Source organism: Silene latifolia, chromosome 9 (genome assembly GCF_048544455.1).
Source record: "Silene latifolia isolate original U9 population chromosome 9, ASM4854445v1, whole genome shotgun sequence".
NCBI lineage: Eukaryota > Viridiplantae > Streptophyta > Magnoliopsida > Caryophyllales > Caryophyllaceae > Silene > Silene latifolia.
In genome coordinates, this window is record NC_133534.1 from 106,740,745 (window position 1) to 106,758,435 (window position 17,691).

The following is a 17,691-nucleotide window of genomic DNA, read 5'->3' on the forward strand; positions in this document are numbered from 1 at the left end:
CAAAGAGCAAACACAAAGAGACTACAACATGAGGTCCTAAGTCTACCCATCTTACCCATCTCTCAAGTTTGTTATTTTAAGGTCAAGTTATTTATATTGGGGTGCACAAACGTGCCTCGGGAGCAAATAGGCTCTGATACCAACTGTGACACCCTCATTTTTAGCGTTAAATAAACACGTAAATTCTACAGAAAAACTGACAGGATATGTTTGTAATTGGTTCAACTAGATAAAACCTGTAATTTTAAAAACTTTTCGAAACCATTCACAAACATTTCCAAATGAAGAGTGCCAAAACCTGCAAATACTAACAAACTAATTTACATAACCATGCTAAAGTCGCGAGAATAAAGTGATACAAACCAAAGTAAAAGAGGGAGACATATGTCCCTTCAAAATATAAACACAACCATATGTTTTAAGGTTTACTACAAAATATAACCAAACTAAGTCCAAGGTTCTTTTGCTCACTAGCTCGTCCGTGTACCCCATCTAATCATCATCAACCTGTCAATCGCATTTTATACAAACACGAAAGCCACAATTCAGTGGGGAGTAACTTCGAGTCCTCCCAGCCACGAAATGTCATATTTAATGTAACATGTAATGTAACATGTAAACAACATCATAAATAAACTAATTATCGAATATTCTAACATATGAACACTAAACTGACCAAATTAAACTATCATGTGAAACATATAACAAGCAGTAATCCAAACTTTATCAATTGTAACCGGCTTGCATCTCACATATTACAATCCATAAAATCACCATACAAGAAAGGGCAATATATCAAAGACAGGCATAAGTTCTTAGCACCGTTAATAGTCACTCTGTAACTCGAGTCTATACCACGAGGTAGGGAAGGTAATCGAACCGGTATCTTGGCTCAGAGGTTCTATCAAAACATGGCCAAGACACAACACAACCCTAGTCCTAAATCTGCGCAGACCTAGACATGCGGATACACACCACCGCACCCAAGACCCACAATTTTTTTAAAACAAAGTGAGTACCCTAAGGAGTCCACCAAAGGGTTGGCTAGTACTTAAGCTGACCACTTACCCTCAAAATAAGTAACGAGGTCATGCCCCAACTTGGATATAAACCCACCAAGTCAGGAACACAAAGGCTATTAAGCAGTGAACATATACTCTTCAAAGACTATAAAGACCTATCTATGACAAACACAACAACCTGCAAGAAGTATTCAATACCAATTCCATTTCAAGCAATATTAACAATATTAAAGGTTTCAGGGAATCTAGGGCCGTTTCTGAAGGAAATGTAGATCTATATACATATTTAACATACTCATATATGTCTAATTAATTTGTCATAAAATTAAAACGGATTTTATGCATGCAAACATTAATAAAAGAGAAGTGAAATAATGTCCTTACATTGTAGTATTTCGGTTTAGAGGGCACAAAAGAGATCACCTTTCTCTCTTGTTCTTGAGCTTATCCTTATGGAAGAACAAAGATCTAAGTATAAGATCTCTCCCTATGTATTATACCCAAGGCTTCTCTTAATTTGATTAATATTACAAATACTAGTATAGTATTAATCTTATGAAAAATTGAACCAAAAATTATTTGGTTTTATGCTCCTAAAACCGGGTAGGAGAGGAGAGATTATGGAGGATATTTTCTCTTTCTAAAACTCTTATTTTAGATGAATAATGATAATAATTCACTAGTTTTTCTCTAAGTGAATAATAGGTAAAATAAGAAGAAAAATCACTAGGATTTTCTCTTCCCAAAACCGGTGGGAGTGGAGGAGAAGGAGAGCCAATGCATGCCCATATTTGTCTTCACAAGATGAATAGGGTTGCATGGCTATAATAGCTTTTTCATCATTATGTTTTCCATTTTAAATATAAACATAATTCTAGCCTAAGGCTCCTCCATTATTTCGGCATTTTGACATAATATGGATTCCATATTATTTTGTCAATTGTCAATATGTCACATGTCATGTGTGACATAAATTTGTTATGTATTTTTAACATATTAAAAATCAACGTATTAATAAAAAATACGTCACATACAAAAATGACTTAGTAATTTCATAATTACTTGTGCCAAAATATTTTACCATTTATAAATCACAACAGGTTGTATTTATATCAATTCATTCAAATTTAATTGTTACATTAAACAATTTATTTCATCCGAGTAATTATACAATTTAATTACTCGGATCAGTATCTTATTTAATCACATTTCAATGTGATACGTAAATTTTACTTCCAAAATCGTCCGTCAATTTTCAAGTAATTTAATTAACTCGTAACATTATACGATTAATTAAATAATCAATTAAGAGTGTCGCCCTTTAGGTATGACCTAGGGGGTCAACTGATCACCACCGTCACACGACAGTAATGTCAAACTCTAGTCAGCCAATCATTACCGATATATGTTGACCAGTTGACAGTAACAATATTACTTCCCAATTGTATTCATTTTAATGAGACTTAAACATGTGATCATCATGATCAACAGTCGTGATCGCATTATTGTCGGAGGACACATATTCCAACAATCTCCCACTTGTCCTCGACAAGTGTGCGTCACCAATTCTCTTGTCCTATTACTATCTCCCACTCAATGCAAGGTGTCTTTCAGGTCGTACTTGCAAGTGATCATATCGAGAGTGGTTTCCTCGATCTGGAGAATAACTGATTGACCGGATTTATCCACACTGGATACCTTCCGAGCGTGGCCACGCATTTCGATTCATTACTCCTCGAGTGGCCCTGAGATATTGTTATAACCCTGACTAGGGGTGGACAATTCCTATCGCACTCATTCCCTTCGACTAGCCACAGCCATCATAACCCAAAATATGCCCATTTGACCCCATTTACGAAGGTCGTAGTAACACAAATCAAAGTTAATCTGAAACTGTGCCATCTTAGGTGAATAGTCTTTAGTCAAAAGAATCGACTCATTTGAATACTATAGTAGCTCTTGCCACGACCAGGCTATATAAATTTGCCAGAACTCTATAAGCGGTCATTAGGCCCGACAAAATGTTCTTAACGATCGCCTATGTGATCGACTAGTCATCTCACATGACTCTATGGCACTTGAACTTGCCATCAATCGCCTCACACTCTAGTCACTTCGAGACATCACCTCATACAAGTGACTATGGGCAAATACTATGTTAATCCGTGTTCACTTTAACGGGGTTCAATTTGTCTCTACAACCCGTTTGGATGTAACAAAGTATAAATTAAAGATAAAAGACAAATGTGATTATGAACATGAACAAAAACAACACTTTTATTTCATTTCAAAATCTAACAGAAATTTGGTACACGTTTAAGTCCCATGGACGTAACATGCCCATCATGCTTAGCCTGCGATAAAGGCTTGGTGAGCGGATCGGCTATGTTGTCATCCATCCCAACCTTACAAATCGCAATTTCCTTTCTTTCAATGAAATCTCTTATTACATGATATTTTCTAAGTACATGTCTAGATCTATTACTAGACTTCGGCTCCTTAGCTTGGAAGATCGTCCCACTATTATCACAATAGAGAGTGATGGGATCATCGGCGGTAGGTACTACTTTTAGACCTTCCGTGAATTGCTTGATCCACATAGCTTCCTTGGCAGCCCTCGATTTGCTATGTACTCAGCCTCCGTTGTTGAATCATGATTCTGACTTCCTTGAAGCTTCTCCACTTACGGCACCACCATTGAGCATGAAAACAAAACCAGCTTGTGATTTCATGTCATCTCTATCTGTTTGAAAACTTGAGTCCGTGTATCCTGTAACACGCAACTCAGTGTCTCCTCCAAACACAAGGATAGAGTCCTTAGTTCTTCTCAAGTACTTAAGGATGTTCTTGTGACAATCCAGTGACTCTCACCTGGATTTCCTTGATATCTACTCGTCATGCTCAAGGCATACGAGACATCGGGACGTGTGCATATCATGGCATACATGATTGATCCAACAGCGGAAGCGTAAGGGATCAACTTCATGCGTTCAACATCATGGGGTTCGGAGGGACATTGAGTCCTGCTCAATATCGTTCCGGTTACCATAGGTACCAAACCCCTTTTGGATTTGTCCATGCTGAATCGTCGAAGAATCTTATCAACATAAGACTCTTGACTTAGTGCCAATATCCTCTTGGGTCTATCTCTATAGATCCGGATACCTAATATGCGTTGTGCCTCTCCTAAATCCTTCATTTGGAAGTGGTTACCTAACCACTTCTTAGAAAGACAACATTGGAATATCATTTCCAATGAGTAGTATGTCATCGACATACAAGATTAGGAACACAACATTGCTCCCACTGAATTTCATGTATAAACATGGTTCCTCAACATTTCGAGTGAAACCATTTTCTTTTATAACATGATTGAATCGATGATTCCAACTTCTAGATGCTTGCTTAAGACCATAAATGGATCTCTTAAGCTTGCACACTTTGTTAGGATTTTTAGAATCAACAAAACCTTCGGGTTGTATCATGTACACCTCCTCCTCTAAATGCCCATTTAGAAAAGCGGTTTTGACATCCATTTGCCATATTTCATAATCATGAAATGCGGCAATCGCTAACAAAATCCGTATGGATCTTAGCATGGCTACGGGGCGAAGGTCTCATCATAATGGAGACCTTGGACTTGGGTAAATCCTTTTGCCACTAGCCTAGCTTTGTAGACATCGTCATGTCCTTCTATGCCATTCTTGACTTTGAATATCCATTTGCATTGAAGGGGTCTTGTCCCTTTAGGCAAATCTACCAAGTCCCAAACTTGGTTTTCAAGCATAGAATCCATTTCGGACTTCATGGCTTCAAGCCATAAGTTGGAATTAGGACTAGAGATTGCGGTCTTGTAGGTAGCGGGCTCGTCACTCTCTATAAGCAACACATCAAGTGTTCCATCTTCCTCGATAAGTCCCATATATCGATCCGGATGACGTGAAACACGGCCCGTTCTTCTAAGAGGAGGAGGAATAACCGTATTAGACGACGAAGGAACTTCTTCTTGCGCCTCTATCTCGGTTTGTGGCTCTTGAACTTCATCAAGTTCAAAATTTCTCCCACTCTGTCTTCTAGAAATAAAATCACTTTCTAGGAAGACAGCATCGCGAGACACAAACACTTTGTTCTCTTGAGGCTTATAGAAGTAATAGCCTCGTGAGGCCATGGGATAACCTACAAAAATGCATTTTTCGGATCGTGGTGTCAACTTGTTGTCATTTCTAATTTTGACATAAGCATCACAACCCCAAATTTTCATATGGGATAGATTTGGAACCTTTTCTTTCCATATCTCATATGGAGTTTTTTCAGTTGCTTTGGTTGGGCTTACGTTCAAAGATTTTATTGCGGTTTGAATTGCAAATCCCCAAAACGAGTTTGGTAACTCGGTTTGACTCATCATGGATCGAACCATATCAAGTAAGGTTCGATTTCTCCTTTCGGCAACACCATTTAGTTGTGGTGTTCCGGGTGGAGTAAGTTGTGATATAATACCACGACTTTTCAAGTGTGAATCAAATTCAAGGCTAAGGTATTCTCCACCACGATCGGATCGTAGTGCCTTAATCTTTTTGTTCAATTGGTTCTCTACTTCGTTTTGAAATTCCTTGAATTTCTCAAACGCTTCACTCTTATGTTTCATTAAATAGATATACCCATATCTACTTAAATCATCGGTGAAGGTTATGAAGTAGTCATAATTACCACGAGCGGTGATAGTCATTGGTCCACATACATCGGTGTGTATGAGTCCCAATAGCTCACTAGCTCGTGTCCCTTTTCCGCTAAAAGGATTACGAGTCATTTTGCCAAGTAGGCAATATTCGCATGTACCAAATGATTGGTAATCAAATGGTGTAATCACATTAGTCGAAATTAATCTTTTGATGCGATTCTCGTTTATGTGACCTAATCGACAATGCCAAATGAACGCTTCACTTGGGTCACTTGTTTTGAGTTTCTTTGATTGTATGTTATAAATATCATTTGTCGGATTTGAGGTCTCTAAAATGTATATGCCATTGATTGAGGAAGCTTGGCCTATAACCAAATCATTCCTAGAAATAGAGCAACGATTGTTCTTAATGACAAAACAAAAACCGTCCATGTCTAGCATGGCGATTGAAATAATGTTTTTAGAGAGCGTAGGAACATAAAAACAATTATGCAAATACAACTCAAAACCGTTTGGCAAATCTAGAACATAAGTTCCTTTGGATTCGGCCGCTACCCGAGCTCCATTTCCAAGTCGAAGATCCACATCTCCCTTGCTAAGCTTCTCCACATCTCTTAAACCCTGTAAATGATTACAAAGGTGAGAACCACAACCGGTATCTAGTACCCATGTCGTAGTGGAAGTATAATTTATATCAATAACATAAATTTCTTTAGGAATTGTACCTTTTGGAGTAATGAGTCCCTCCCTTATATTTCGCAAATACATAGGGCAATTCCTTAGCCAATGTCCCATGCCATAGCAATAATGGCACTCATCATTAACTTGCTTGAAGTTCTTGACTTTCTTTCCCTTCTTCTTGAAGCTCTTGCCCTTTGACGCAAGAACTTGATTGCTAGAGCTCCCACTAGCTTTGGCATCTTTATCTTCCAGAGACAAAGACCCTATAGATCGTATGAGGTAGTCTTCCTGAGACGGACTCATACGAGGTCTAGTAGTAGTGGGTGGTTTGGAAGAAGTGATGAAATTAAGGTTTCCATCCGAACCTATCCCGAAATGAAGTTCTCTCGTTGTATCGAAATTATTGTGGGAGCATACGTCGTCAAGAACATGGTGATATGACTCAATAGTAATGGGTGCGGTAGCATTTGATGGATTCATTGCACTACAAATATGGAGGAAAGGAAATATTAACATTTGTCCTTTTAAATCATACTTGCAAATTTAACAAGATATGAACATTTATATAGTGACCTCTACCCAACTATATGAAATGATTCCAAGATCCAAATTCATATTAACTTAGGGCACGGTGTGCCGAAATACCCCTTATTAACATAACTCGGTGGATTAACCTTTTAATCGATTCTACTTTTAGAACTCTTGGTCGATGATATTTACATTAATATTCATCTCTAGCCCGAAACACATCCGGAAATCGTCGTGAATACTTTCGTTGAGTACAACCCAAATTTCGAATAAATGTGTCCATTATCCAAACCCATATCAACTTAGGGCACGGTGTGCCGAAATACCCCTTATTAACATGAATTCGGTGGATAGACATTTATCACCCACTTCCCCTACGTAACAAGGTTTGTATCCCGGTGTGGCCGAGTGCACTCCCTCACGAAATAGGTTTTCATGGTTTCTACTATTTGGTAAGGCTATGTCTCAATTGATTGTTTTAGCGAGAGGTCATGTCAATTTATTATCTATCACGTTTTAAGTGAACTAAAGCGGTGAACTACGATAATTCGAATTGACACGGTCGATAAACTCGATAAAATAAGGATGCATGTTTTAGTTATGGCGATTTAGCGATGCATGTGACATAAAATAAAATGCAAGCATAAAGATAAATAAATCCTAGTATGGCCTTTCCTAAAATAGAAAAACTATTAATCTATTACATATTCGGAAACCAACTCCATTGGTCCCTTGAACTTCGGTTGTGGCACGCATCTCGAGGTAACACCGTCTTTATGTATCGCCATTCTTGAAGAAATCCGTCTTTTGGAACTCCGGAATGAATAAAATTACATAATAAATTACATAATTTCCTATTATACATTTGTAACTAAAATAAAATAAATCTATTAAATTACAAAACGGTGATACGAGATCACAATAAAAATTACAACCGAATCGATATTCCCATACATTTCGGGAAATACCAATTAAAATCTAAGGCCATACTAAGTAAAATTACATAATTCAAAATTACATAAATTAAAATTATGACAATCATAAGAAAATGCAGCATTATAATATGTATAAACATGCTCAATTTTTATGCTAAATCGCCTTTTAATTAGCCAATATCGTATATTACTCGGTTTTTACGGATTTGCGTAATTTCAACATTTTATAATCACAAAAATGCATAAACTCATATTTATGCATAAGTTAATTACCCTAACCTCTTAGGACTCAAAATATAGTCTTCACTAATAATTTGACCATAATTAACTTTTATTTACAAATTTGTTCATAAATGGACCAAAATTACAAAAATAAGCTATTAAACTTCAAATAAATCACAAAATTTCAAATAAATTCAAAATTTGAAATTTAAATTCATGAACATTCTGGAAAAAAAAAAAAAATTCCATGACACTCATAATGTTCAAAATCTTAGGTTAAAAATTTCGAAAATTTTCCGGAAAAACAATGTTGCGGTTTATCGATATTTAATAAAATAATCATAAAAACATGGAAAAATTATTTTCATTAACTTTTCATTTTAGATCTGAAAAATATAATAAAATGCAACATTAGACGTTTTTCCTAAGTCATAGATTATGTTTTATTAATTTTACACTAATAATGTCACTATTTATGCTAATTTTTCTTCAAAAATTCATAAATCATGCTAAATGACTTCTTTATAGCCAATTATTTTACACACATCTTGTAAAAATGCATGTGACAACATATAAATTTTCTATGACCAGATTCGAAATTCAACTCATATTAACCTATTTTTCTCTTAAATCCGAATTTAATAATGAAAAATTCATTTTTCGAGCATAACAAGTGCAAAAATTATGAAAATTTACAGGTTATCTCAAAATAATATATGTAACAACATATCCAAAAACCAAGTGAAAATTCGAAGTATAGCTATTTTTAGACCAAAAATGACATTTTTACTCATAAAATCACATTTAAATGCCATTATTGTAAATTATGAACAATAAAAATCCGAAAAATTAACCAAAATATCCTAAAACACTTTAGGACCAGAAATATTAACATGCATGTAATTATTTCGTGATATATCATAATAACACAAATTTTACAAGTTTTATTTTGTTATTCATATAACTCGGAAAAACTTTTAACCAATTTGCATGCAAACAACCGTGGCTCTAGATACCGATTGAAGGAAATGTAGATCTATATACATATTTAACATACTCATATATGTCTAATTAATTTGTCATAAAATTAAAACGGATTTTATGCATGCAAACATTAATAAAAGAGAAGAGAAATAATGTCCTTACATTGTAGTATTTCGGTTTAGAGGGCACAAAAGAGATCACCTTTCTCTCTTGTTCTTGAGCTTATCCTTATGGAAGAACAAAGATCTAAGTATAAGATCTCTCCCTATGTATTATACCCAAGGCTTCTCTTAATTTGATTAATATTACAAATACTAGTATAGTATTAATCTTATGAAAAATTGAACCAAAAATTATTTGGTTTTATGCTCCTAAAACCGGGTAGGAGAGGAGAGATTATGGAGGATATTTTCTCTTTCTAAAACTCTTATTTTAGATGAATAATGATAATAATTCACTAGTTTTTCTCTAAGTGAATAATAGGTAAAATAAGAAGAAAAATCACTAGGATTTTCTCTTCCCAAAACCGGTGGGAGTGGAGGAGAAGGAGAGCCAATGCATGCCCATATTTGTCTTCACAAGATGAATAGGGTTGCATGGCTATAATAGCTTTTTCATCATTATGTTTTCCATTTTAAATATAAACATAATTCTAGCCTAATGCTCCTCCATTATTTCGGCATTTTGACATAATATGGATTCCATATTATTTTGTCAATTGTCAATATGTCACATGTCATGTGTGACATAAATTTGTTATGTATTTTTAACATATTAAAAATCAACGTATTAATAAAAAATACGTCACATACAAAAATGACTTAGTAATTTCATAATTACTTGTGCCAAAATATTTTACCATTTATAAATCACAACAGATTGTATTTATATCAATTCATTCAAATTTAATTGTTACATTAAACAATTTATTTCATCCGAGTAATTATACAATTTAATTACTCAGACCGTATCTTATTTAATCACATTTCAATGTGATACGTAAATTTTACTTCCAAAATCGTCCGTCAATTTTCAAGTAATTTAATTAACTCGTAACATTATACGATTAATTAAATAATCAATTAAGAGTGTCGCCCTTTAGGTATGACCTAGGGGGTCAACTGATCACCACCGTCACACGACAGTAATGTCAAACTCTAGTCAGCCAATCATTACCGATATATGTTGACCAGTTGACAGTAACAATATTACTTCCCAATTGTATTCATTTTAATGAGACTTAAACATGTGATCATCATGATCAACAGTCGTGATCGCATTATTGTCGGAGGACACATATTCCAACAGTTTCTATAATATAAGAAACCATTCAAATCAACCAACAACATATGTGAAATAAAAACATAATAAATGGCCTAAAACAAGAATAAGGCCAATTATCCAATTCACACTATAATTTCATCCAACCGAATTTTTACCCGCAACCCCAGCCCTGCGACAGGTACGGGTTCAATCGCGGCTGACCAGTCAAACAATTGACTGACATCGATTCAGTCAAAGGGACTAAGGCTCAGTTTTCGGCATAATCATCCAAACATTACAATTATCGTTATAAAATTCATTTTAAGCCTATTCATTACAATTTCATATTATAACCTATCCTAACATGTGCCAACTACCAATATAAGCATAACTTTACCATCAACATTATATTTACTACTAACATTATTCATTTCATAAGACTACCCATATGTTACTTATACTAAATATAACATTAATACGCCCGAAACGACGAACAACGCATGAAAAACCGCGAAACAAGCAACGGGCCGACCCGGGCCAACCCCAAGGCTGCCGTGGGCCTGCCAGGCCTGCCGGGCCGCCACCCCCTTTTCTCTGTTTCTCCGTTTTTGTTCATTTTAACATCGTTTTAAGCATCAATTAATCATTCCCATTTCATTTCCATACTAATATGTGAACTTAAACATACAAAAGACATGAATTTAACACATATTTTCATGTGAAATAAACCACTCAAATAACATTCACAAAAGCATACAAAAAGCAAAGAATGTGACATTAATTCGTCGAGTAACTCGAAATATGTTACCTTAAGCTAGAAAAAGGCAAATAACCCTTGAGAAAGCTCCTAAAACCCAAAATTACTCTTCATCTTCAACCACATATGAGCCACCTAAAATAATTATGTGAAAGGACGATATTAACGAATTATCGTTATATAAAATATGAGACGGAAATTAATTTAATTATATTTTAAATAAACCAAACTAGCGTCAAAATAATTTATAGACACGGCTCAAAAGTTATTATGACAACCTCAAACTCGGCCTAACCACCAACTACACATGGCCTCAAACTCGTGACTTAGCTAGGCCACGGCCAGGCCACTGCTAAGCTACAGCCAGGCCACTGCCAGGCCATCAAACTCGCCTAAAAGCAAGCCACAAGGAGTCCGACACGACCACCACCCGACTACCCATAGCCACCCTTCACCCTACTTCATAAGCTGACCCAAAAATCAGTCCAAAACAGAACCCAAAAGATGCCTAAGTTCGACCACAACTCCAGTCCTCAAATGCAAAGTGAAAACCCACGATGACAGCTCTCGTCCCTGCCCAAAACAGAGTACCAATCGTCCCCTTAAGACTCCATTCTCGCGCCTAAAAACAGTCCTAGCTGAGCCAACTAAGTCAGCATTTAAAACGGTTTTTGAGCAGAAATCCACAAGTATAAAGCAACTCAAAAACAGTCCCTAAAGACTACAAAAATCGCCCCAACACAGAGTCCAAATCAATCCAAAACAATCCCTACATGTCAGTATACACCGTCTCAAATATAAAACACACCAATTATCACCCAAAACAATCCATACATGTCAGCATACTCCGTCTTAAATATACCACTTACTAGCTAGCATCCCAAATGATCCCTAGAGGTCAGTATACACCGTCTCAATCATCTCCACATATTAGTATACACCGTCTCAACTATACAACTGACTAATTAACATCCATAAGGATCCCTATATATAATTATACACCGTCTCAATTATAAAACAGACTAACCAGCATTCGAAATAAACATATTTTACAAGTAATATCGAGTAACCTATAATTGTTACCTTTAACTCTCGAATTCCCGAGTAAAAACGTCCAAAGCACGAGCCTTTCTTCAGTCTTCAACTAAAAAGGAGGAAAAACGAGTTAATTAAGACAAGAAATCGAGTTGTCATTTAAGACGGTATTTTCGAACTTCTACAAAATAGAAGATTTCTTACCTTAAAAGAACGAGGAAAGGACGAGGAAGCTAATGGTACAAAAATAATGGAGTTTGGTTGAGAAATAAAGACGGGATCTGGGTTTTTAGATCGGACAGAATGGCGGACTGATGTTGTTGCTGTTGTTGCTGCAGGTAGAAACGAAAAAAGAGAAGGGGATGCGTGAGAAAAAGAGGGAGCAGCTAGCTAGCTAGCTATTAATTATAAGTACGTTTCTTCATCGTTAAGTAATTTCGCTCGTTTTTAAAACCGTCTCGAGTTAATAAAATCAGTTTTAGTAAAAGTTTCAGTAATAAAACGGAATCAATAATAAATAAATTTAATGAGTGAAAATAAAATAAACTCAGCTAGTTAACGTAAGTAATACAATATCAGCTTGAATCGGAATTATTAGCGATTTTTACAAAACTAACGGATATTAATAAAAATTGCTAATTTAGTGAAATAAGCTCAAAATAGCTACTTGGACGGTTTTGTTCCCAAAATCCATCTCGGGTTCACTTAAAACAACTTTCATAAGGACTCGTAAAGAAACGGAAATTATTAAATAAATAAACTCGAACTAACTTCAATAAACTCGAACTAATTTTAAATAAACTTATTAATGATTATTAAAATTAACGTATCGAATTATGATGAAATTAATTAATTAGCTAAGCATATATATATAAATCGTTAAATGATGTAATTAAATTCAAAATAGCAATTAAAAGAATTTTATCCAACTTAATAAAATACGGGGTGTTACAATGACAACCCTAAGTGCAACTACAATTAGATTGAACAATTTGAGTACCCCCATCCCGTGGATCGACCCCGACTTTCTTGCTATGCTATTAGTTGGGTATAAATGTGTTTTAGGGCGTACAAGGACACGCTCAATCAAAATGGCGCCATTGTCGGGGACGGTGTTGTGTATTTGAATCGTTCTTTTGTCTAGTTTTAGTTGTGCTTCTTCTTAAGGAGCCTTGGTTCCTTGGGAATTTCGTTTCTTGTGCGTTAACCTTGAGAAACTTGTTCCTCAAGGTTCGTTCTTAACGTTTTTCTGTAGTTTCCTTGGTTGTAGTTGTTTCCTTGTTTTAGCTATGATGATGGTTCAAGACTTGACATATGGAGTATGTAGTGGATCGTTTGAGTATGACTACAATGGGTATGGGGAGTTTGAGGAGCAAGTCAATACAAATCTACCTTACAACTTATACAATGAAAATCCTAACTACTACCCCAAATATTTCATCAAAAATCCCAACCTCCAATATCCACAACAACCACCCTCCCAATACTCACTTTACAACCAATTCCAAATGCCACAATATGAGCACTTTCACACCCACCCACAACAAAAAGATGATCCCAACTTTGACATTAAAAATATGGTTCTCCAAATGATGGGAGATCAACAAAATTTCTTCAAACAAGTGCTAGAGCAGAGCCAAAATAGGGACAATGTTCTTCAAAGAATTGTTACCCATGGTGAGGAGTTGGCAATTCAAATTGCCCAAATGAAGGAAGCCCAAGTAACTACTCATCACCATTCCTTAATCATTGATCATGAATACGAGTTTGAAGGAGTTACCTTTGATGAGAAGTGGGAGGAGCCAATATCCTTGAGCTCTTGTGAGTATGAAAGTGTGGTATTTGATGAGGAAGATATGAGGTCGAGTAAGCCAAATACTCTTAACCTTTGTGAGTATAAAGGTGTGTCATTTGATGTGAACATTGAGGTGTTGGAGAAAGAGTTAATGAGGAGAAGTGATGCCCCCATTTATGATTTATATGGAGGAAGCAATGATGACGCACCTATGGAAGAAGATGATGAGGGAAAGATAGGCCCAAATGATAAATGAAGTTGTGAAATCAACTTGCTTGAGGCGCCCATCTTTGAGAAGTTTGAAGTTAGGCTCGAGGAAGAGGAGGAATGCCTTCATGAGAACTTTTTCAAACCCACTATGGAGCCCATGATACTTGGAGATGACATTATGGACTTTCTCATGAAAGTCAAATCATCGTACAAGAATTACTTAGTTGAGAAGCTCAAAGAGAAGGCTAAGAAGGAGTCTACATGTGGAAATTTGGCACCCACTATCCCAACTCCTAAAACACCCCATCATCAATGCCATGGAAGTTCACCTTCTATTCTTGGAAAATCACCTAGTCCAAGTATTTTCGTCATCAACTTTGGAAGAAATAGGAGCAACCGGAAAATCCCCAATGATAAGAATCTCAAGTTTGCTAGTTTTAAGAGCCGGGAAGGCCATCAGGACAAAGCAAAGAAGAAGGGGAAGGAGTTTAAAGGGAGGTCCCTCATGGATTAGCCCTACTCTATTTTGCAATGTTTCAAAACATACTCATGCTTACTTGAGGACCATGCACAAGCTTTTGACCAACTTTTAAGGGCCTTGAGCTCTATGGACAACAGATTTCAACATTTCAAACTAGTTTGGTAGAGTCCTATCTTAAACCACCATTTGTAACATATTCCTTTCTACGAGTTTGCATTGTATAATATTAAACATACTTTTAGATTACTTGCATATTCTTCACATGATATTTGTGAGGGAGGGTTCTGTATCCATTCTTTGAGGAAATTTTCAGAAATTGATGATGAGAGGAAGCACAAAAGAGTGAAAGGGAAAGGATTAGCATGAAACTTTTGAAAGGTTGACAAGGAGCAGTTCAGGATGCACGTCCCGACATTAGCCTGCTCGTCCCGAGTTGTGCGTCAAGCAAAAAAAATTACTGTCATAAGATCTGCGCGACTTGGAGTCAAGATGCACGTCCCAGAATCAGGACGCTCGTCCTAAACCGAACATTGAGCAATATTTTTCTTGGATGAAAATATGGGCAGATTTTTCAGAAGACGCGCATCCCAGATAAAGATCCGCTCGAGCTAAACCCAAGACGCTCATCCTGACCTATATTCAAAAGAAGAAGACCAGTTGGGAGAGAATCCGCGAGTCCCCTAGGTAGGATGCCCGTACAACTTCTTCAGGACAATCGAGCCGCAACCAAGACGCACAGATTGCAACGGGTAAATGACTGGGTTACAATTTGGTATGCCCGAGCCCAACCCTAGCCCGCTCGTCCCAGAACTCCTTCTTTGATATAAACACCTTCCCCACCATCCCTATTTCCTTATCTTATAAATTGAAAACCAAATCTAATCATCCTCCTCACAAAATCTCCACAAAAACCCCATCACAAATTGAACAAATCCCTACCAACCACATCAAGAAATGATGAATCTAAGGAGTAAAATCAAGAAAGCCACCGAGTTCGCGCTTAACATCGCAAGGGTGCTACTTCATCCACCTCACGAGAGGCAAGAGGTCAAGAGAATGTAATGCTACAAGGTATTCCACAACTTGAGTATTTCCCGCAGGTAATCTTCACCAAGGATGAACACCGCCAACTATTTGATCAACTGCTAGGTAAGGACTATGAACCTACTCAATTCATTGATCTTAATGCATTAGAAATACTTGGCATAAGGCACCAAACGGAGGTATTCTTCAATGGCTTGGGTCTTGAGAAAATGTTCTACGCCCATGAGGACATTTACCTGAGTATCACGCTAGAGTTTTTGTGTAGTCTCCGGGTAGTCAGCAATCGGCGAAAAGATGTTGGTTTGGTGTTCCGTCTTTGCAATAGAGACCATAGGTTGACTCTAGACCAATTTGCAAATATTTTTGGTCTTGAAGTACAAAGGGATGACACTGATAAGCCCTCCGACTTTAGTGTTAACCACCTTTGGGTGGCTATTTCTGGAAGAGAACTTCATTCCTATAAGCAATGTTATACCTTTGCAATCCAACATCCGGTGATTAGGATTACTGAGAGATTTATGGTCGGGACTATCAATGGAAGGCTAGAGCAAGATAGGTGCACCCTTCTCGACTTGACCTTTCTAGAGTCATACGTGAATGTGCAAGGGACAAGGCCCTACAATTTAAAGACACCCCTTGAGATACTTATATGGTTCAATGACTTTGCATAAGGGAACACTAATATAAAAACCTTTGTGATGGGAGTCCTAATTACAATTTTGGCCAATGAACTTTGCCCCGGGTCACTCCTATGCTTTATCTATATCTTTTGAGGAGTATTTTCAGTTCGGTTTGGTGATTTTTGTGCCAAATGAAGGGCATTATGCTTATTTCATAATTGAGTTGGAAATGGATGTTGTCATATGGTTTTGTTTAGGTACTAGCTTGACCGCCTATACCTCCACATTCCCATAAATGTTTTGCCTTTTCTTACCCATTGCCTCACTTTACCATATTTTTGTAAGCTCTCGGCTGTGACAGGACCTTGTTTGGTTGGAATGTGTGTAAGGTAGCTAGAATTGTCTATCATATTAGTTGCATGCATGTTTATGTGGGTCGTAGTCTCGGTGAGCGCCTATATTTCTTTCTCTCTTACATATATATGTTCACCCTTTGCTTCATGAGAGAAGAGTGACCAGTGAGAGACCATTATTAAAGGTCTTGCAAGGTCGACGGTTCAGCTTTATTATAAACATCCTACAACTCGTTTGCATTTAACTGTTTTGCTATAAGTGTTAGTTTGCTTGCATTAAATTGGTTTAAGTGGGCATTTGTAACTAGCTATGAGTTATCTTTTCCGTTCCATTAGTTTGCATTTAGTTTACTCGAGGACGAGTAAAGGTTTGGTTTGGGGAGATTTAATACGTGCATTTTATATAGTCTTTTTAGGCCTTTTCGTGCACATATTTCCATGCTTTTATCGTAGTTTATGCTACGAAATGCCTCGAATATGCTACTTTGGTTTGTTTTGTCTTATTTGCAGGAATGAACCATAAAGTAGTGAAATCAAGCCTTTTACCCTCCGTTTAGCATGAATTTGGAGGAAGAGTGAATTTGGAGTGGGAATATAGCTATTTTGAGATGCGCAAAGAAGAAAGATAGCTAGGCGAGCAAAGGAAGAACTTCAAATTGCTAGTGCCTGCTTTGGAGAGCCATATCTCGAGTTCTACAATAGATATTCAGGTGATTATAATTGGAGATGAAATCTTGTCCTCTTAGCTTTCCAACGCCACCGGAATCGCCCTGTTTGCCCAAGTAACGAAGAAATGGCAGCCGTTTGAAGTTCGGTCGCAAAAGTGAAAGCTATTCTTTGGAAAGTACTCGATCGAGTAGAATTTTGTTCGATCGAGTCGTTTTTCTACTCGATCGAGTAGTTGCATTTATTGATTTACTCGATCGAGTAGATTTTCTACTCGATCGAGTGGTTTAAGCTTTAGTTTACTCAATCGAGTGTTTTTAAATCACTCGATCGAGTGGTTTCTCTTACGGGCTTGGGCTTTTAGCTTAAATCCGTCATTAGGTTGAATAAAATCCTATTTTTCTTATGAATAGGAAG

The 17,691-nt window shown here is 36.7% G+C and overlaps 1 long non-coding RNA gene across 1 annotated transcript; it reads right to left on the reverse strand.

Annotated features, from left to right (window-relative positions):
* Positions 1–423: 423 nt before the first annotated feature.
* Positions 424–12,428, reverse strand: LOC141598230 (uncharacterized). The gene is made up of 3 exons (XR_012523353.1): positions 12,310–12,428; positions 12,154–12,214; positions 424–507 (listed from the first exon to the last, which is right to left on the reverse strand). It is a non-coding gene; the product is annotated as an uncharacterized LOC141598230 (long non-coding RNA).
* Positions 12,429–17,691: the final 5,263 nt, after the last annotated feature.